The following is a 23,173-nucleotide window of genomic DNA, read 5'->3' as shown; positions in this document are numbered from 1 at the left end:
TGAATTTGAGCAACAGCCACATTTTAGGAATGATTATCCCAATTTCTCCAAACTACTTTTTTTCCATTGTTTTTAATTTGATTTTTTGTTTATTGGTCATCCTTCTTTTCTCATGTAACTGCAATTCTTTGCACCATGTCTATCATTTTTCAGGAAATTTTTCATAATTTTGTGCAAGTTAGTGAGTTACTATGAGATCAATAACAGATCAAGTAAAAATTTGCTGAGAATCCGAAGAAAAGGAAAAATAAAAAACAATTCAAGATCATGCAGTTTTAACACTGGAAATAGATAGATAAGAGATTAATTACTTTTGCACTCTTGCTAAATCTGAGAAAAAAATCTTGATATTTCTGCAGACCTGAAACAACATTCTCATATTTGTCAGCAGAATTTGCAAATACATTTTTATAGAATCTAATTGTGTCAAATATACATGATTAGAACAGGCTGATTAGGAATTAATCTGCATTTATCCACTTTAAGCTTTTCTGTATTTTGTGAAGCATCACAACCAATAAGAGCACAACAAATTATGTTAATCACAGAAATTTATTTTCATAAGGCTGCTCCAAAAGTAATGCCTCTCTACAACTACCTGAAAGAAGGTGGTAGTGAGGTAGAGGCAGGCCTCTTCTTCCGCGTAACTAGCAACAGAACTAGAGGAAATGGCCTAAAGTTGTGCTGGGGAGGTTCAAGCTGGAACTTCTACAAAAGAGTGGTCAGGAGCTGGAATAGGCTGCCCACAAAAGTGGTGGAGTCACTCAAACCTCAAGATGTTCAGGAGACATTTAGATGTGGTATTGAGGGGCATGGTTTAGTGGGAAATATTGGTGACTGGTAAACGGTTGAACTGGATAACCTTAGAGGTCCTTTCCAACATTGGTGATTCTATAATTCTATTCTATGATTTTATTATGTTGACTCACAGTGTGAGAGACAAATGGTGGTATAACAGTAGAGGCTGAAACTTCACCAGTATTCCGTTATGCTTTGTTGCTGTGTGGCAGATGGTAGCAGAGTGGCACACTGACAAAATGATGTCTGACGTGGAAGTGCATATGAAGCAAGGATGTGTAATTGAACTTCCCTATGTGAAAAAAATTGCACCCACTGACATTCAACAGTGCTTGCTGAATGTTTATGGAAATCGAACAGTGGGTGTGAGCACAGTGAGACAGAGGTTGGTGTGTTTCAGCAATGGCAACAATGACAGCGAGTCACTTCGTTGGTGCTTATTTTTACAAGTGTGGCATGCAGGCTCTTGTTCATTACTGGCAATGACTATGCTGAAAAAGAATTTTCTTGTTCAAATAATTTTCTCTATCAAATTGTGTTCTTGAACTCTTCATATCTTTCACAGTCCATGGAAACAAATAGGAGCTATTATTTTTTGGCCAGACCTATGTAGTTTGTCATCTATGACTTCCCCTTGGTGAATCCTTGTTTATATCATACTTGAAATATTTTGATATATACTACCATTCTTCTCCATGTGCCTGGAAATGCTTTCCTGAATCATCTGTTCCTCTACCTTTCTTGAATCAAAGTAAGGTTGACCTACTTGTAGTTTCCCACACTCTCCTTTTTGCCCTTCTTGTAGATAGAGGTAACAGTTTCTTTCTCATAGTCTTGAAGAACTTCTTCCTTTCACCATGATTGTTCAAAGGTTAAAATGACATTACGCTGATACAATGCCCCTCAGTTATTGTGGACGCATTCCATCAGGGCCCAGGTTCAATTTGCTTGTGTATAACTTGATCTGATCCTCTTGAAATAGGTGAACCAAGGGCATATCTTTCTTGCTCTCTATCCTCAGGGACCTGGGAATTGTAATGGATAGTCTTGTTAGTAAAGATTAAGGGAAAGGTATATTTCAATACCACCATCTTTTCCACAGTTAGTGGAATAATATACCACAATACTACAGTACTGTGTTACTAGGTCCTATGACTTGTTCAGCAGCGAGATTATATTTTGCCTAGGTTTTTTTGTTGTTGTTTATATTTATAACATTCTTTCTTGTTGCCTTTGAGATCTCTTGCCAGACTTACTTCAATGTGAGATTTGGCTCTTTCAACTTCATCTTTTAATTTCATGCTCGAAGTCTCTCTATTCCTTTCAGATTACCTATCTCTGTTTCCACCCTCTGTAGGCATTCTTCTTGTGTTTGAGTTTGACCAGGAACAACATGATAATCCCTGCAAACTTAATGACAGTTTTGACTGACTCTCTCTTTGTCGAGATGTACCTTTCTTGACCTTGGAGGATGTCATTCTTGAATATTAGCAAGTATGCTTGAGCTTCTTCTTCCCTCCAGAGCCTAATCAATCCTACAGAACTCATCCAAGCACATCTTGAGGAGGCTAAAGCCTGTTTTCTTGATATCCATCACTGTGATTTTTGCTTTTCACACACCTTCCTGCTCTCAGGATCCTGAGCTCCACCATCTCATTACCACTGAAGCCAAGTTTGCCCTTAACTGCCAAGTTTGCCCTGCGAATGCCCTGTTTGTTGGCAAGTACACGATACAACATAGTACCTCATTATTGGCTCATTTTCATGAAGGAGGAGGTTTTTGTCACCACATTTCATGAAGTTCTTGGATTGCTTATGTCCTGCTGTGCTGTCTCTCCAAATTCATCCTAACTCTTTTATCTCTTCCCCACTGTACAACTCAGGAGAAATGGAAGTTTGTGATCGGTTCGTAACACTTCATCGCTTTTCTCATACATTTTCCCTCCCAGAGAATACAGTCCTTCACCAATTGCTCTATCATGGGTCTCCACCAGATTGCAATTGTTGCCAGATGACCTCTTCTTGCACCCTATGGGCTGTCGCTTACATATCGGCCTGTTGAAGCATGGGGTCCTTCATGGGATGCTCTTAGTATATCTACTCTGACATGGTGCATCATATACAACAGTGGAACAACTTTTTATACCATGGTCTTCTCCACAGGCTGCAGGGGATTCTCTAATCAAGTGCCTGAAGCATCTCCTCCATCTCTTTCATCCTTACTATCTAAGGGTTGTTTCTCTCACTGATCTTGCTATCAAATACCAAACAGCTTTTTTTTTTTTTTTTTTTTTTTTTTTGCCTTTTGGAAAAAATATTAGCACAAAAGCATCACCAACATCACTTACTAGCTTTGCTTTGGCCAGTGGTGTGTCCCTTTTAGAATTGTGTAAAACTAGCTTTTTGGGATGCTTTTGATCTCACAGAATCACAGAATCACAGAATCACAGAACTGTGGGGGTCGGAAGGGACCTCCAGAGATCGAGACCAACTCCCCTGCCAAAGCAGGTTCCCTACACCAGGTCACACAGGTAGGTGTCCAGGTGAGACTTGAATATCTCCAGAGAAGGAAACTCCACAACCTCTCTGGGCAGCCTGTTCCAGTGCTCCGTCACCCTCACTGTAAAGTTCTTACGCACATTCGTGTGGACCTTCCTGTGCTGCAGCTTATGTCCGTTTTCCCTTGTCCTGTCTCCACGTACCACTGAAAAGAGACTGGCCTTACCACTATGGCCCACACACTTCAGATATTTATAAACCTGGATCAGGTCCCCTCTTAGTCGTCTTTTCTCAAGGCTAAACAGACCCAGTTCACTCAGCCTTTCTTCATACGGGAGTGCTCCAGGCCCTTCACCATCTTTGTGGCCCTCCGTTGGACTCTTTCCAAGAGATCCATGTCTTTTTTTTTAATGGGGAGCGCAGAACTGGACGCAGTACTCCAGATGAGGCCTTACCAGGGCAGAGTAGAGGGGGAGGATCACCGCCCTCGACCTGCTGGCCACGCTCTTTTTAAGGAACCCCAGAATGCCACTGGCCTTTTTGGCTATGAGGGCACACTGCTGGCTCATGGCCAACCTGTCGTCCACCAGGACGCCCAGGTCCCTCTCTGCAGAGCTCCTCTCCAGCAGCTCATCCCCCTCTTACAGGTGTTGCCCCTTCAGTTCCACTGCTACTAAAGCTCTACCATGAAAACTGCATAAAATTATTTTAGGATAATAGATGCAGAATTAACATATATATCCAGATGTTTAACAAAAAAGCCCACAAAAGTGTAATACACAAAATTATCAGATTTCACAATCAAAGGTCGCCAGAAATTGTTCTTAGAAGACATGGGGATAAATTCTGTCTAAGTTCAGAGACATAGTCAGCTTGTAGAAGTTTCAGTTAACTTAGTGCAACTTCAAGGCAACTCTGTGTAAGTAGGTATATAGATACATCATAATTCAGTATCATGAAATTTCTATATACTTTTGTCAATGGTTTATGGGCTAATTTGGCCCAGTTCCGTGACTAATGGGGCAAAGGAACACACAGACCTATTCCCAGGGAAAGGAAAAAAAGGAAAAGGGGAAAAGGTTAAGAAGATAGGCCTAAAAACAAAATAGTGGCAATGATCTGGGAATAAACAAACTAATTTACTAAATAAGATATTGGAATGCAAGATAACACGCTATAATACAATATACTAATATACTACAATATAATTAGAATTGAAGGTAATAAATCAAGTATAATGAGAGCGTCTGAAAAATTGAAGGCCTAACTCTAATGCTGAGGTGAGTTGTGCAGTCAAGGCGAGCAGAAGGGAGGAAAGCTCACATGCTGCTGAGACCAAAAAGAGGTGTCAGGTGTCCTACAGGGCTTTTTATTTGTTCTTCCTGAGCAGAAATGATGACAGAACAGTGAACAATCCTCTGGGGTATATAATAGTTCTGGGACAATATCCTGATCTGGAACATTAATTTTTTCACTCCCAGTACACTACATAATGTTATGATGCGGAATACAGATAACAAAAAAAAAAAACAAAAAACAAAAAACACAGTGACAACTTTCAATAGAATCTGAGATTATGGAGCCAAGATCATAATCATTTCCTTTTATTTTCATGCTATGCTATTCCCATTCTGTGTGCCTGTCCAATAGTCACAGTCAGTATTTTTGCTGTTAGTATTCTAAAACTCTAAATATTCTGAAACCCTAAATCTAATTATTATGATATACAGACTCCTCTTAGTTCATTGTATGTTTTTGCTAGTTTTCATATTTCCAACTTGGAATACTAAAATATAAAAATGAAGTTAATGAAAATAAACAAGCACATTAAATGTACATGTCCCTCATAAATATAAAATAATAATAATAATAATAATAATAATAATAATAATAATAATAAAAACTGTGTTGTTTTTGTTTTTGTTTTTTTTCCCCAGGACTTTTCTTACTTGTTTCAAACTGTGAATCTAATCAGCATCTTTTATATGACTGAACAATACTCACTGAAAGACGTATTTACTTAAAGATTACTTTAGCAACCAAACCCCAAAACACAAACATAAACAGAAAGCACCATCTATGACTCATTCCTCTGTTTCCATTATAATAAATGACAATATTTTTTCCAAAATCTTTCCTTATAACAAAAATAACTGGTGTAGCATGCAGCCTTCAGGGAAGACATCCAGGAGACCTGTTTGGATGAATCTTCTTCAAGAACTTAACCTTGGCATCCAGAGCAAATGAGATACTTGGCTTAAAAGGAAGCGGCCACTCACAGATATACTGCCTCTGGGAATCCACCAGAGAAAGGGGCACAGCAAAGTCAGGCTTTCCTTTTATCCATTTCCCACGTGTCATCAGAAAGACAAGAATGTATATCCTAGCTCAGATGGAATGTCAACAGCCACAAGCTAAATTCCTCATCTGCCTTGTTTGAAAGACAACACATTGTGCATTTTGTTACCTTCTGTGTACAATAATAAATAAATAAAATAATAAGAGACTAAGCGTGTAAAAAAATGCACAAAGAATCAGGTGTGAAGATTTTATACTACATATTTGATTTTTGTCTTTTGGAATAGATACTTTGATTGTATTTATATACTGTTAATGACAATAAATAAACAAATAAATGAAAATAAAGGAAAGTTTTGCATTTTAAAATTCCCTTAATGATTATCCAAAAGATATTATTGAAGCCTTAGTATGAGAGAATTTGTTTGTATGTATGGCATTTAAGCCTACACTATATGAAAGACTTTCAAAGTGTAAAATTATGAATGGACACTACTGTTGAGGTTACAATGATCTGTAAAAGCCAGTGGAGTGCCAGAAGCTGCCAGCTGGAAAGAAGACAGGAGAATATCAACAGACTGCATTCAGAAGGAATCCTGATGCATTGATGTAACAGCTACATAATTAAATGATTTGCCTGCCTTGAAATTCCATTTACAAAGAAGTCATTTGGCCTTTGAAGTGGAAGACTTTAGAGATCATATAAACATATTCGAGGTTGAAAACAGACTCTTTAACTGTATTAGATTTGCCTTTGTAAACATTAATTCTAATACTTCAATAGCTAAGGTTGTTACATTTAATAAACATATAGAAATGTATTTGATATCTTGCTAGCTATGAAGTTAAAAAAAAAAAATCAGTTCTCCTTTTTCAGTAAACACTGGAAAAAAATTAGATTTATCTGTCTAGACAAGGGCAAGTGCATTGTTCTCACATGAATAGAGTAACAGAATAACTGGAAAGTTTTGAGACACAATGTAGGAAAAAGGAGTACAGTTTTCAAACTGACCTGTCTCACAAATTGGACTTGTATCCAAAATCCACTTAACTAAAAAATTATTATTTCAAAATATTTATATCAGGTCATAAAAGTTCAAGTTTCAGCTAATAGTGGTGAGAAGAAAGGTATATTTATCTTTACAGTCTTCATAATTTAATAGAGCAATAAAATTAAGTTTTATTTGCATGGCCGAAACCATGATTTCCACTATCTTATCAAATTCGACAAAGCTTTTCATTATTGTTCTTTTACTTGTAAATAAGACTAGACTCATCTCAGACATGTAGAATATTATATGATGCATACCACATATATTTCATTACTTCATGCTGTTAAACAATTACATTTTTTATTTATGTTTCGGAACCTCTAGTTCATAAATGTCCAAACTTTTGGCTTGCCCGGGCCACACTGAGTGAAGAGGAGTTGTCTTAGTATACATATAAAATATAATATAGTTAACATGTACAAGTAATAAAAATTTAAAATATCTTTTTATTAAATCACGTTTTAAAAAAGAGCAACGAAAACCATAAGGATAGGGGGTTATTTGACCATGTTTTTGTAAAACTTAAACATCAGTCTAGTTTGATAGAATTCATTACATTTCTTGGTAAGTTCTCAAGATGTTCATCAGTAATTTCTGTTGAAATTTTATTCTTACAGTCATATAATCACTAATGATGGAAAAGACCACTGAGATCATCCAGTCCAACCATCCACCTATCAACATTTCCCACTAAACCATGCCTCTTAGTACCACATCTAAATGTTTCTTGAACATATCCGGAGACAGTGACTCAACTATCTCCCTGGGCTGTCTGTTCTAGAACCTCACTAATCTTTTGTAGAATAAATTTTTCCTAACAAGAAACCTACTCCTACCTCATCACAACCATCTTTCAGGTAGTTGTAGAAAGGGATAAGATCTCCCCTGAGCCTCCTCTTCTCCAAAGGAAAAAATCCCAGATCCTTCAGCCACTCCTCTTAAGACCTGTGCTCAGATCTCTCACCAGCTTTGTTTCTCTTCTTTGGACACACTCCAGGGCTCGATGCCTTTCGTGCAGTGAAGGGTTTTCCAGTATTCTTCTGGGGGAAAAGGGGGAAGCTGACAGCCTGTTCCCTGTCTACTTCAACAAAAATCAGAATATTCCAAATAGACAGCAGTCAACTTTTACTTTGAATAACACCTTACTCAAATTAAATAATTAAATAAATAAATCAGATAAATGATTAGATAAAAAGGATTATGTATCCCTACAGGGATGAAACAACACCAAACAAACAAAAACAAACAAACAAACCACCCAAACAACCAGACAGACAAATAAAAAACAAAGGGAGAGAAAAGAAAAAAATCCATTGCTATTTCTAAACTAAACCAAAGAAAAAATCTCAAAATAAAATGATTATTCCCAGAGAGGTTTTATACATGTAACTTTCTATTTTGGGAAGAATAAAAAAGAAAACTAGTTTGGGAGAGGATGATTTCATTTCAACTGCAACAGAACTAGTTCAGAAGCTGTGAAAAAGTACAAGAAAGAAAAAAAAAATGAAAACAAAACAGAACCACACCAGTCGGAGATAGATATTTATTTATTAAATAGTATGTACATAGAAGACAGACAGCAGTTTAATTTCTAAGGTTTGGTTCTACAGTTCACACAAGGTCTGGGATTCTATACTGGACACATGCAGTAATGAATCGGTTGCCCAGCTGCAAGGAGCACTGTACACATGACCTACCCCTGGCTGGTAGCCTGGCTATTCCAAATCTTATAATTGCCCTTTGTCATGTTGTTAAACATAACGTCTCCATGTATTTCCCCCACTCAACAGGCTATTGTTTTCACTATTGCCTTCCGGTTAAAATTGTTGCTCTAAATTGATAATAGTTTCCTTATTCATGAGTCTGAGGATTGATTTCTCTCTCTCTAAAAAGAAAGAACGTTATTTACCTGAGTTACTATCACAGCTGTCCTCTGCTCCAAGTGCATTAAAAGAATGTAGAGTTGTTAAAGTTTATCTGTGTTTTATTTCTTTCCCACATATGATTTCATTGTGAGCAGGGCAGATGAGTTCAGGTTTAACTTAGCAATGTATACGGGAAGAACCACAATGATAGCTATATCTTATTTATTCATTTATTAATTTTTTCAGCACAAATTAAAATGATCTTATTAGTTAGAGCTGGATATGTACAGCACCTGAGTAGGTAGGTTTCACAGAATGGCCAGGGTTGGAAGGGACCTCAAGGATCATGAATCTCCAACCCCCCTGCCACAGGCAGGGACACCGACCTCCACAGTGAATAATAAACCAGGCTGCCCAGAGCCTCATCCAATCTGGCCTTGAACACCTCCAGGGACGGGGCATCCACAACCTCTCTGGGCAGCCTGTTCTAGTACTTCACCACTCTCTCTGTAAAAAACTTTCCCCTGACATCCAATCTAAATCTGCCCTCCCTCAACTTAAAACCATTTCGCCTTGTCCTGCTGTTATCAACCCTTTCTGGCATTCCTCTGGATCCTCTCTGACAGCTCCCTGTCTTTCTTGTACAGGGGGCTCCAGACCTGGACGCAGTACTCCACATGGGGCCTCACAAGAGCAGAGGAGAGGGGGAAAATCACCTCCCTGTCCCTGCTGGCCACCCCTCTTCTGATGGAGCCCAGTACACCATTTGCCTTCCGAGCTGCAAGAGCACACTGCTGGCTCATGTTAAGCTTTTCATCCATCAAGACCCCCAGGTCCTTTTCCACAGGGCTGCTCCAAAGGACCGCTCCTTCCAGTCTGTATAAATGCCTGGGATTCCTCTGGCCCAAGTGCAAAACCATGCACTTTGATGTGTTGAGCCTCATCAGGTTCACCTGGGCCCACCTTTCAAGCCTCTCCAGGTCCTTCTGAATGGAATCCATTCTTTTAACCGTGTCAACTGCAGCACTCAGCTTTGTGTTTTCAGCAAACATGCTGAGGGTGCACTCGATTCCATCATCGATGTCATTGATAAAGATGTGAAAGAGCACCGGTCCCAAGAGAGACCCCTGGGGGACGCCGCTTGTTACCAGCCTCCACCTGGACATAGAGTCATTGATGACCACCATCTGTCTGCGGCCTTTCAACCAGTTTCTTATTCATCGAGTGGTCCACCCATCAAATCCACATCCCTCCAATTTGGAGATAAGGATGTGGTGGGGGACCATGTCAAAGGCCTTGCTCAAGTCCAGGTAAATCACATTGGTTGCCTTTCCCTTGTCCACTGATGCAGTCACTCCACTATAGAAGGCCACCAGATTGGTCAAGCATGTCCTTCCTCTGGTGAAGCCGTGCTGGTTGTCTCAGATCACACGCTCATTCTTCATGTGATCAAGCATGTTATCCAGAATGATCTGTTCCATGATCTTCCCAGGCACAGAGGTGAGACTCACAGGCCTGTAGTTCCCCGGGTCCTCCTTGCTCCCTTTCTTGTAAATGGGAGTGACGTGACCCTTCCTCCAGTCATTCGTGACCTCTCCTGACAGCCACAACTTTTGAAATATGATGGAGAGTGGCTCAGCAACCACCTCAGCCTGCTCCTTCAGAAGCCTGGGATGCACGCTATCTGACCCCATAGACTTGGGGACCCCACATTCAGTCTCATGAGGCGATTCTGTAGGAGAGATAAAAGATTCACTCTTAATAGTACTTGTAATAGTTTTGTAAGTGACAACAAGCATACATATTTGAAAGAAGAAGCGCTGTTGTTATCAAATGTGTGCAGAATATGATACTACATTGAGAAAATATATTACTTGCACAGAAATATGTACATCATAAGTGTAAATATACAAATGTAGCTATATACATATGCATATGCATATATATGTATAATCTGTTTCTCTTCTTATCCATTCAGTGATGTATATGTGAATACACTTATGTATATATGCATACATACAATCACCGAAAGCCTTACAACACTGGTTACTGCTCCAGAAATCATGCTATAGAGTTGTGTGGGTTTTTTTGTTTGTTTTTTTGTTTGTTTGTTTTGTTTTGATAAATATTAATGCTAGAAGGAAATGGGACAAGGAGAAATGGTTTCAAACCTGATAGGATGAGAAGAAAAAGTTTCAAACTAAAATAAGGTAGATTTATTTTGGATATAAGGAAAAAGATTTTACAGTAATGATGGTCAGGCTGGAACAGGTTGCCCAGAGAGTCCATGGATGTCCTGTCCTTGGAGACATTCATGGTCAGGTTGGACTAAGCTCAAAGCAGCCTGATCTAGATGTTGATGTTCCTGCTCATTGCAGGTACCCTTTAAAAGTCCATTCCAGCTCAAATAATTCTATGATTCTGTGGAATCCTTTTGGCAATCTGCTGCCTTTACAATACTGAGAAACCAAAACAGATGCATAAAACAAAATGTCGTATTAAGAATACATAACTCTGAGCTTAATCCTGAATTAGAAATCTCCAGATATCCTTTTTAACTTAAATTATTCTGCTTCTCTGTGATTGTTATGTCAATTTTTTCTTAATTTTTAATTCCTCATTGTATACCTTTGAGCTCCCTAGGGTGATGATGCAAACAGCTCCGCTCAACATTCAGTCATTTGAAAATAGAAAAAAGGATCTAGGCCTTCTGATGAATATGAATTTCACTCTGAAATCAATGCCTCCTAATTTATTATGCTGGCTCTCAGTCTCAGAGACAGATATTGTTGATATGGGAGTAGAGGTTGAACCTTCCTGCCAGTACTCTGCTAAATTTTGTTGCCAAGCAGCAGATGTCAGGGTTTTTTTGTTTGTTTATTTTAAAATGAAATATGTATTATTATTTTTTTAGTTGAGAAATCTTTTTCGGGTTTTCTTTCAGACATTCACTTTAAAGAGATGGTCCAGGGAGGCCTACATCAAAACTCTAATCATCTTATGTCTTGCATTAATTCTGAATGCTGTAGAAAAAAAAAAAAACAAACGAAGGCCAAAAGTATTCCAAAGCTATTCAAATGGAATAGATAAACTATAATATCAGGTATGATTATTAAATTTGAAACTGAATGTATGACTGTGAATGCATGACTTTGATCAGGTATCATGACAAATGCACTGATTTGATAAAAACATTTTCCTTTCCATTATGAAGTATTCAGTTGAAAGCTGCTTTTCCATACTTTTTCCCCAAATAGATTGCCTCAAACTCATAGCAGCCTAGAGACTAAACCAATTGCAATTAGGCAAATAGATCACAAGAACATCTAAAATATGCGTAAACACAGGAAATAAAACAGTGCTAAATATATCAACTAATCTTTATCTGCTACAATCATTCATTCCAAAAATATAAGTACAAGGTTTCATGTAGGCCTGTCTATAGGTCTGAATTTTATTAAGTACATTTAAAACTTCCTAATTTACCCTTATGGATATTTCCAAGTTTCTGCTATTATATCAGCTATTCGCTAAACAAATATACACTTTTTACCTGAAAAAAATTGAAAGGAATATGCCATAAAATTCCTTTCATATTATGAATTTAAGTAATGTGTTAATCAGATCTAAAACTGTTATTATTATTTTACCTGAAGATTAAAAAAAAAAAAAGTTGAAATGACACATATTGTTTATAAATTCTTATCACTTAATTATATAATATGAAATAACAGTTACATTGGATTGTGACAGTACCATATGTTTTCTTTTAAGATTTACAAAGTAAAAATAAAAAGTACATCCATTTTTTTTTAACAGTGAGTTCCACTGAAAGGAAATGTCGTACTTTCAAATTAAGCTGATAATTCTTCTGCTTTGCAGTTTAAATCTGTCTCCTCAGAAGGGAGCAAATACACAATCTAACTTCAGTCCAGCTATAAAAACTACGCAAAGTATAACACTTAATCACACCATTACAGACTTCAACATAAGTTATTCAGATGAATGAAAATTCAAGACTCCCAAGTAAATGTAAACAACATTAAATACACACTCAGTTTCTTCTTTTACAATAATTCATGTTTACTTTTCGCAGTAGTTCATGCTGTTTATTATAGAACAATACAAAGCATATTTTGGTTGCTTCATCATCGAAGTTTAAAATTCAAATTCTACTTGGAATTCCAAACACAAAACAAAGAAAAATATCTAAACTATATTCTTCTCTGGTGGGAAAATTTCTGTCTTGCTTTTTTTATTACATTTTTTCTTTCTTTTATTACATATTTTCTTACACTCTATTCTGCTTCTGGAGTCCCTATTCTGTTCTGTTGTTTCACACAGATCAGAGATGTGTATGAATACTATTGGCAAATCTCAAGTCACTTTATGAGAAGGAGGCAAGTTACTTTTGAAATATGGTTCTTCACACACAGATTTTTGATTTACATTACAGTATTTTTTTCAGCTATGACATTATTTATACTACGTAATAACATGTCTTCCCATGGTAAATATTTACAGTATTAGAGTAAATGTTTGAAGTGAGTTTGCCAAATTAAGTAGCTCTACAAATTCAGAAATTATTGTAACACTTTTCAGCTTACAATGCACATTTCTCTGTGTGTCTGTGTATTTTAACTTCTTTTTTTTCTACATATTGGATGTCATCTCTATCCATTAAGCTACAGTAAAAGCATTCTGTCACAGTCAATGTTGGTTCACCTCTTCTTCATAACACTACTTATTCTCTGGAATTCCTCTGAATTTTATCTCAATTACTTTTTATCTTTTTCTTCCAAAGGAGAAAAAAATGCATAAAGAGACATATTCTTCCTTTAATCTGACTGATATTAATAAATAGTTTCCAAATGACTGAAACTGCATTATACAGCAAGTTTGCCATAAGAGAAAAAGAAAAAGAAAAAGAAGAAAAAGGAAAGGGAAAAGGAAAAGGAAAAGGAAAAGGAAAAGGAAAAGGAAAAGGAAAAGGAAAAGGAAAAGGAAAAGGAAAAGGAAAAGGAAAAGGAAAGGAAAAGGGAGAAGAGAAAGAGAAAGGGAAAGGGAAAGGGAAAGGGAAAGGGAAAGGGAAAGGGAAAGGGAAAGGGAAAGGGAAAGGGAAAGGGAAAAGAAAAAGAAAAAAAGAAAAAGAAAAAGAAAAAGAAAAAGAAAAAGAAAAAGAAAAAGAAAAAGAAAAAGAAAAAGAAAAAGAAAAAGAAAAAGAAAAAGAAAAAGAAAAAGAAAAAGAAAAAGAAAAAGAAAAAGAAGAAGAAGAAGAAGAAGAAGGAAAAGGAAAAGCGAGATAACTGGTACTTTCAACAAATTTTAGCAATCTATTTGCAATCTAGCTCAGAATACATAAGCATAAGGGAGAAATTTAATTACAATTAAACAGGAAATCATTCTTTAGGAACTTTTCAACTATGGTGTTTACAAATTTACAACAGTAATAAAGTTATTACACTAGATAATTTTTCTTTTCTATGTATCTTTCCATGTGAATGAACATAAACTACGTAAGTCTAGAAAATAGTACAAATTAACTCTTCGCCCCTTACTTGTTCTCCCTTCTCCAGCTCTTCTGTGTCTTCTACCCAAAATCATCAACCAAGCAAAACTACAGGGTGAATAAGATTTATATCTGATGGGATATTATTTATCAATAAATAAATAAAGTAATTTAATAAAAGAAAGATACTACAGAAGCTATGAGGAAAAATATTTGGAATGCTAGATAACCCTTAACAGTTTAATAGGGAATGTTTTCCATTGACCTGGGTTCTTCCTGTGTGAAAAAAAAGGCTAACACTTTGATTTGTTTTACTATGCTGACTGCTTCAGATGGTGCTTCTGTTATTCTCATTTTTTTCCTTCAGCCCACTTACTCGTCTATTCATCTGTATCATGGGAATTAAGTACTTCTGAGATAATCACCAGAATACTTAGCTTCATAATCCTAATGCATCTAGACATCTAGAATCCCTTGGATCTATTTTATTTTATTTTATTTTATTTTATTTTATTTTATTTTATTTTATTTTATTTACCTTGTCTATAATGGAAATATTGTGCAAATAGCTCAAGTATTGATATATCTACTGTAGGCTTGGTCTGTTTTAATTCCATAGTTCGCACCTCTACATTGTTAATTCTTTCCTGCCCAGCTCCCAAGATGTCTTTTGTCCCAGACTTTTTCCAGACTAACCTACTTAACAAAACTTTTATTCAATTTCACAAATGTCGTCCTTTATTTATCTTCATCTCCTCTATTATACAGGCTCCTTGGATGCCTGGAAAATCACTCTGCAATTTAATTAATTGACTTTAATTGTGTAGTTATTGATTAAACATGCTTCATTACATGACATTTAGTTAGTAAATGCATTAAAAAACGATTATTTGGTCCAGAATATCTAGAACTGACTAATAATTTACCATTCACTAGATCTCTTGGGATCAAGTTCTAAATCCAATATAAAGCCTTGACAAATACTGATTTTGGTAACAAACAAGATATCTGTAAACTCAGTAACTCATATCAGAAGCTTGTAAAATTTCCCCTGTTCACTTAAGTAGCACTGCAGTTCACCATAGTTTATCACATTCTGATTTAGCGTTCACTCACTCATCACTGTTGATAGTATGAGCAATGTTTTGGTGGGAAGGTTAAGCCAATTCAATTGCATTCATCTATACAGTAATACTGATGACAGAAAGAGAAAAGCTGTTCTTTTATTATTGATCTATAACGGAGAGAACATGCTTTCACCATAAAATTCTTGAAGATGATCCAAGATCTAATCCAACTCTACTAAAATTGAACATATTTCAGAGTGCTCAGTATATAAATGCTTATGAGGCACTGCAACAATTTATTATCTTTAAAATCCTTCACTCGGTTTTATAAAGATAGTTTTACAACTTTGCAAAACAATATTTTTTCTGTGATTAAACAGAGTACTATTGCTGCAAGAAGATTTTGTAAATATAGCAGTCTGCAGATGTGTAAAGCACAGCTAGATATAAATAATACAGCAAAACAAATTTAATCCCTGTGAAGTTACTGATTTTCAAAAACTTGGACAATGTTTGAAATTTCACTACTGTTTTTTTTTTCCCTATTCCAAATGCATATACTGCCATATTTTCAGTATCATTAGAAATAAAAGTTGATTTAAACAAAACAGAATTCATTCATAAGCCAGAGGTTATTAGCAACGTTCAGTGTAAGGATAAAAGAGCTACTTTCATATCTGAAATTCTTAAAGAGCCATTTTGTTATCTCCACCTCTGAGTACAAAAGACACATCGAAATCTGTGCAATATTCAGTTTCTCACGGGATAATTATTTTACAAGACATCTAAAAACAATCTTTAATTTCTTACAACATAGCAGTCTTTACTGAGGATGCATCATGAAAGTTAAACAACTTTCATGAACTGGTGCCATGCTTCCATGAAATACCACAGAGATTTCTGTCATTCTGTTTTCCAGTAAGCAGAGTGATTCACATATTGTTTAAAAAATTCAGAGCCATCCTCTAGTCCTAATAGCAAGATAGTAATTGATTCCATTCACTGTAGCCAAGATCAGAATAATTTGTTATTTGTGGTATTCTGAAGTTATTCTGGAAGATTTGGATAGGTTTTTGTTTGTTGTGTTTGTTTGTTTCCTCAAAAAACTAAATAATTTCAAAAGAAAAGAAAGTGCTGTGTAAAAATATGTAGCCAAAGATCTTAGTCAAAAGGACTCACTTGTGAACTCCAAAAAATTAAATTATTTTTTGATACCCAAGACCAGCATATGGTTAACTTGCTCTCTTTAGAACACTGAATCAAAGGTATTGTTGAGAAACAGAGAAGCTTAGGTAGGGTAATAAGTTTTGCTGCTCAACACACTGACACTAAAGTCTCAGGTAGCATGGCAAGCTATCAAGCACAAAGTAAATCTCTGTTCAAATGTCCTACATTTGCCATATTTTTTAAGGAAAGAACATGAGTTCCTGTGTTCCCCAGCAGCAACAGGAGTGTTCTCAACATTTTCTGAAGTTGAACATCACTCTTATTGTCTCTAGATGAAGCCTTGGTAAATACACTGGTATTTACTTATAAACTAGCTAACCTACTCTCCATCCCTTCATTAATCTTCTATATGATCTGTTGTTTCATATAATAAGTGTCCAAAATAATTAGAAGAAATGAAACCTGCCAAATCCCATCTCTGAAAGACTGGACTAGTTGTTAATGTAACTTAAGTTTTCTACTGTAAAGATAATGAAGTTAGGTAAGACTTATCTTGCATACTCAAAAGACTTTGATATGATACAAATATAATTTATTCAGATGAAGAAATCTTTGATGACTTGATAACCTTTCATCCCACTAAGGAGTAACGTAATTTTAATCATATCCAATATAGGAGAAAACAAATTACGCTTCCTGGGGCATCGTGAATACGGTGTTATTCAGAATTACAATAATAACTTTTTTAATTTTTCAACATGTTACAAATTAGAAATTTGCTTTGAATATATGGCATTTCCAGTCAGGGAAAAAAAAAAAAAAAGGAAAAAAAAAAGAAGTTGAGAGAAGTTGATTAATGTATCAGTGGCACATCGTAACTAAATCCTTAGAGCATGAAAACTGATAGAAGCTGTCAATGGGCTCCTGCTAAAAGGGAGATTGAAGATACAGAATACCAAATTGAACAAAGAAAATAACAGAACTGTGGTTAGTAATGACCCACAGAAAATAAAAACCAGTATTCTGATGGCAGTGGTTAGTTTTCAATCTCTTTTCCTCTTCGCCAGGGCTCTCATAATTGACTATGAAAATTTGAGGGTTGGATGTATAACAGATATGTATGACCTAAAATACAGTTAGAAGGGATTGAGAAACAGAAATGAAGATAGGTTTATACTTATGATTAAAGAGTGATATTTTATTGCACTTGTTGTCTTCATCACTTGCAATGTAGTTGAAACTTCAGTACCTTTGGGAAAATATGTATCTACCCCTTTTATCCATTTTCTTTCTTTTCTGCTGTACTGTGTTCTTCCTTGTCATGAAGAGCACTCATCGAGAACTCTGGTCAGAAGGAGTTTTGCTACATTATCAAGATCATTTCTAAGTCTATAAAAATAAATATCCTGCTTTGCAGGTGCTCTTAAAAAAAAAAAAAAAAAAAAAAAAAAAAAAAGTTAAACAAATGATAACTGATTACACTGCAAATGTTTCTGTGAGCCAGAGCATGACACTTACATTAATGCTGAGCAATACATAACTATATAAACAGTTTCAGTGAAGTTACATTTTTTAACTGGTTCCAACTTGCAGCGTCTAATGCACGGACTCAGACATGAATGATTCAAATAATTTATTACAAATTCTCACATCTCTTATGTACTTTGACATTTTCTTTTTCTAGCTTTCCCATCCATCCATACAACTTTCCCATTCACCTTTACATGTCAACAGAGCATTCTACAAAACACTCTTCAACTGTTCATGCAGGCACTTATCCAACCAGAGCCATGAGATGTTCTTTCTTCTTCTAGAGGAGTCCTTGATTCTTATGCTGTTTATCTTGCTCCACAGCTGCTGCTCTGAACAGTTTTTCCTGTATTCCCACACCAACTAGCACTGTAAGAAGCTACAAGTAGACAGAGGTCATCAGAGACCAGTTGGTCTTTGATATCATCTATAATTCCACTACACTACAATTGAGTGTAATGGGATTACTCATGAGGAAAACTTTTCTCAATTTGAACAGCGATAACATGCAACCAAAATTACAAACTTCATAAAGACATGAAAACAAAATATGAAATGAATAGAAATGTAAGACTGAATGCAGAGAACATCTTAATGAACTGAGAGCAGCACATTAGCTCTCTTCAATGTGAAACAGACTGCATGCCACATCATTTTATATGGAAATGAGGCAAACAGCCTTTTCCACAATGCTATTTTTCGTTCCACAGTAAAAGTTATTAATGCCTACAGAACTCCTATTCTCAAAAGTAATTAATAACAGAACAGTCTGTCCCCCCCAGCACCACTCTCAAATATTTCAAAGAATTGCAGTTTCCACTCTACTGTGCCTAACAATGTATGTAACTGTTTTCTTCAAGCTCAAATGAAGCATTTAAATACATCATATAACGTTTTCATGCCAATGCAGTTGATGCTAAGAATGGCATCTGTCCAGAGAAAAAAGAAGAAAATGAATTTTCAGCAACACCTCACACTTGTGAAGGAGACATTATTGAAAAAAAAAAAATATATATATTTTTCTAACTAGCCATAATTTTATCCTAATTTGACCTGTGATGTTTAATTTTATTTTATCATCTCTGAAAGAAATGCAATTAGAAAAGACTAACAAGATGAAGATCCATTTCCTCTCCCTTTGGTGAGTACATGCCTCTGTGAAGATATCTCAGGGTGTGATAGAAATATTGAAGTTACCTTCAACTCTGAGCTCTCCTTGGTTATGCCTACTTTAGCAAGTAAATTGGACAAAGGAGAAGATTTATACAATGAACATTAGTATTGAAGACATGGAATCTTTTATTTGATCACTTCAGAGATCTTAGATAGCTCTAAGCTGGCATATACAATATACCAATATATTGATATTCAGTATGTACAGAAAAGAGAGAGAAAGAAAAGAGATAGAGAGAAAACAACAAACAACGACAGAGAGGTTTCAGCAGTCCTCAGATACAGCGTTATCTTGGGCCAGGGTCCTTATCAGTGGATGGCAGGTCAACATAGGTAAAAGTGCACACTCAATTTTATATATTATCATTGGGCCAAGACTGCCCTTGGGGCAGAAACTCCATTAGATCTGTGTAATTAAGTTTCCTAGAAGATTCAGGAGTATTCAGAGAGAGTCTCTGGTGACTGTGGCGGATTTCTGGTAGTCAATATTTTTTCATGTTCAAACTAACACTAAATCTAGTAGTTTCATCCATAAGAGGAAATGTTTTCCATAAGAGGAAATAGAGAAAAGCAGTTTGCCATTCTGCTTCCACAGGGCTCAGTCCGCGTCCACCTTCCCTCTTGCAGCATTTCTTGCTCTAGTCGACTGTGTCAGCACAGCAGAAATTCCTTATCAGTTTCAAATGAACAAGCTCAAATTTTAATCTGAATTGCCATCTTGAGCTTTTATTTCTTTGCATTTCTATAGAATAATCTGTGACTCATTTGATTTCTCTTAAAATGAACATAAATTTGTTAGCTATAATTTCAGTTCCTTTTGTCTGTGAATGCATAGGCATTCATGAGTTTTCCAGAGAATAATAAGATATCTGTTGTGTCCCTCACACAGGAAATGGTGAATAAAACAGAAGAACTTCAATAGTAAAGATGCAATTTCACCTGCAAACTTTGAAGTCAGTAGTTCAATGGTTATTTTTTCCAGGATTTGAACAAGAGGGAGCTGTCAAATAAACCACACAGCTATCTCACAGAATCACAGAATGGCCAGGGTTGGAAGGGACCTCAAGGATCATGAATCACCAATCCCCCTGCCACAGGCAGGGATACCAACCTCCACAGTGAATACTAGACCAGGCTGCCCAGGGCCCCATCCAATCTGGCCTTGAACACCTCCAGGGACAGGGCATCCACAACCTCTCTGGACAGCCTGTTCCAGTACCTCACCACTCTCTCTGTAAAAAACTTTCCCCTGACATCCAATCTAAATCTTTCCTCCCTCAACTTAAAAGCATTTCCCTGTGTCCTGCTGTTATCAATCCTTTTCCCTCCTGTTTGTAGGCTCACTTTAGGTACTGAAAAGCTGCAATGAGGTCACCCCACAGCCTTCTTTTCTCCAGGCTGAACAAGCTCAGCTCCCTCAGCCTGTCCTCATAGGGGAGGTGCTCCAGTCCCCTGATCATCTGGATCCTCTGGATCCTCTCTGACAGCTCCCTGTCTTTCTTGTACAGGGGGCTCCAGACCTGTATGCAGTACTCCAGATGGGGCCTCACAAGAGCAGAGGAGAGGGGGAAAATCACCTCCCTGTCCCTGCTGGCCACCCCTCTTCTGATGAAGCCCAGTACACCATTTGCCTTCTGAGCTGCAAGAGCACACTGCTGGCTCATGTTAAGCTTTTCATCCATCAAGACCCCCAGGTCCTTCTCTGCAGGGCTGCTCTCAAGGACCTCTCCTTCCAGTCTGTATAAATGCCTGGGATTCCTCTGGCCCAAGTGCAAAACCATGCACTTTGCCATGTTGAATCCCATCAGGTTCACCCGGGCCCACCTTTCAAGCCTCTCCAGGTCCTTCTGAATGGCATCTGCTACTTTAACCATGTCAACCGCACCACTCAGCTTGGTGTTTTCAGCAAACGCGCTGAGGGTGCACTCGATTCCATTATCGATGTCATTGATAAAGATGTTAAAGAGCACCGGTCCCAAGAGAGACCCCTGGGGGACGCCGCTTGTTACCAGCCTCCACCTGGACATAGAGCCATTGATGACCACCATCTGTCTGCGGCCTTTCAACCAGTTTCTTATTCATCGAGTGGTCCACCCATCAAATCCCCATCCCTCCAATTTGGAGATAAGGATGTGGTGGGGGACCGTGTCAAAGGCCTTGCTCAAGTCCAAGTAAATCACATCAGTCAAGGTCTTTGTCAATGCCATGACATGGCCTTTCCCTTGTCCACCGATGCCATCACCCCATCATAGAAGGACACCGGATTGGTCAAGCATGTCCTTCCTCTGGTGAAGCTGTGCTGGCTGTCTCTGATCACACACCCATTCCTCATGTGATCAAGCATGTTATCCAGAATGATCTGTTCCATGATCTTCCCAGGCACAGAGGTGAGACTCACCGGCCTGTAGTTCCCCAGGTCCTCCTTGCTCCCTTTCTTGTAAATGGGAGTGACGTGACCCTTCCTCCAGTCATTCGTGACCTCTCCTGACAGCCACAACTTTTGAAATATGATGGAGAGTGGCTCAGCAACCACCTCAGCCAGCTCCTTCAGAAGCTTGGGATGCACGTCATGTGATCCCATAGACTTGTACACATGCAGTCTCATGAGGCAGTCTCAGACTTGCTCTGCCCTTATAGTGGGGGGGATTTACTGCCCCAATCTGCATCTCAAGGTTTAGGGATGCAGACATAAGAAATACTGGAATCCTGGCTGCCAGTGAAGACCAAGGCAAAGAACTCATTCAGTACTTCAAACTTCTCTTTTTCTGTTGAAGCCAGTTCTTCTTTTATATTTATCAAAGGGGTTACACTTGCTTTGACCAATGTACCTGTAGAATGTCCTCCTATTGCTTTTCACATCCTCACCAAGTTCATTTCTGCCTGCGCCTTGCCTTTCCTGATCCCACGTCTACAAGTCTGGACAGCATCCCTGTATTCTTCCCAGGTGACACGCCCGTGTTTCCAGAGCTTGTACGCACCTTTCTTTGCCCTCTGCATGCCCAGCAGGTCCTTGCCAAGCCATGCTGGTTTCCCACCTCCTCTGCCCTATTCAGAGGGACCGAGAGCTCTCATGCTCACAGGAAGGCATCCTTGAAGGGTAGCCAGCTCTCCTCAACATCTTTGTTTTTAAAGACATCATCCTAGGGGATCTTGGCCAACAGTCCATTGAACAGCTTAAAGTTCGCTCTTCCAAAGTTCAGGGTTCTGACGCCACTCTTTGCCAGGCCCACATCCCTCGAGACCACAAACTCGACCAGGGTGTGGTCACTGCATTGGTATAAAGGCATTTCAGCTGGGCTTTTCATTATAGAGGATCTAAGACCCCCTACAACAGCAGCACCCCAGCATCCCCCTATCGCAGTCCATCCCTTTGTATTCCACCATCTTCACCCATCTAACTTGGAATGAGCCCTTGAATGACCCACTCAACCCCACCAGCCCTCGTTTTGTCCCCTTCCTCCTTCATACCTAGTTTAAAGACCTTTCAATGAGTCCTGCCAGTTCCTCAACTAAGATCCTGCTACCCCTTGGAGACAGGCTACTTCCATCTGCAGCCATCATGCCAGCTGCCAAGTAAATTGCCCTGTGGTCAAACCACCCCCTCCCCCCCCCCCCCCCCAAAAAAAAAAAAAAAGAAATTCCTGTGTTTACACCAACTTCTATGCCATTTACTTATGAGGTCAAGTTTTTTTTATCCTCTCAATATCCTTCCTTGCCACTGAAGGGATAGAAGAAAACACCACCTGCATGCCCGCTCCATCAACTACCCGCCCCAGTCCCCTGAAGTCTTTCCTGATAGTCCTGAGGCTTTTCTCAGCAACCTTGTCACTGCCAGTCTGAACTATCAATAAGGGGTAACAATCAGAAGGGCGAATCAGTCCAGGAAGTTTCCTAGAAATGTCCCTGACCCATGCCCCAGGGAGGCAGCACACCTCCCTACAGGTAGGGTCAGGCCAACATATAGGGCTTTCTTTTCAACCACCCTTCTGTCCTTCTGCGTGGAGGCAGTCTTGAGGAGTGGGGTCGACCGCTTCACCTGAGACAATCTCATGGGTGGACCTTCCTCCACACCCTCACTCACCTCTCCCTCGAGTTCCAGGGCCTCAAACTTATTGCACAGTGGCACCTGGGGAGCTGAGGATGGTTGGGATGGGGAATGCCCACTTCACTGAGCTAGTATCCGTTTCCACTCCTCCACTGTTGCTAGGGGGATGA

This window comes from Tetrao urogallus (genome assembly GCF_951394365.1).
Source record: "Tetrao urogallus genome assembly, chromosome: 1".
Lineage (NCBI taxonomy): Eukaryota > Metazoa > Chordata > Aves > Galliformes > Phasianidae > Tetrao > Tetrao urogallus.
Note: the sequence above shows the minus strand (reverse complement) of the source record.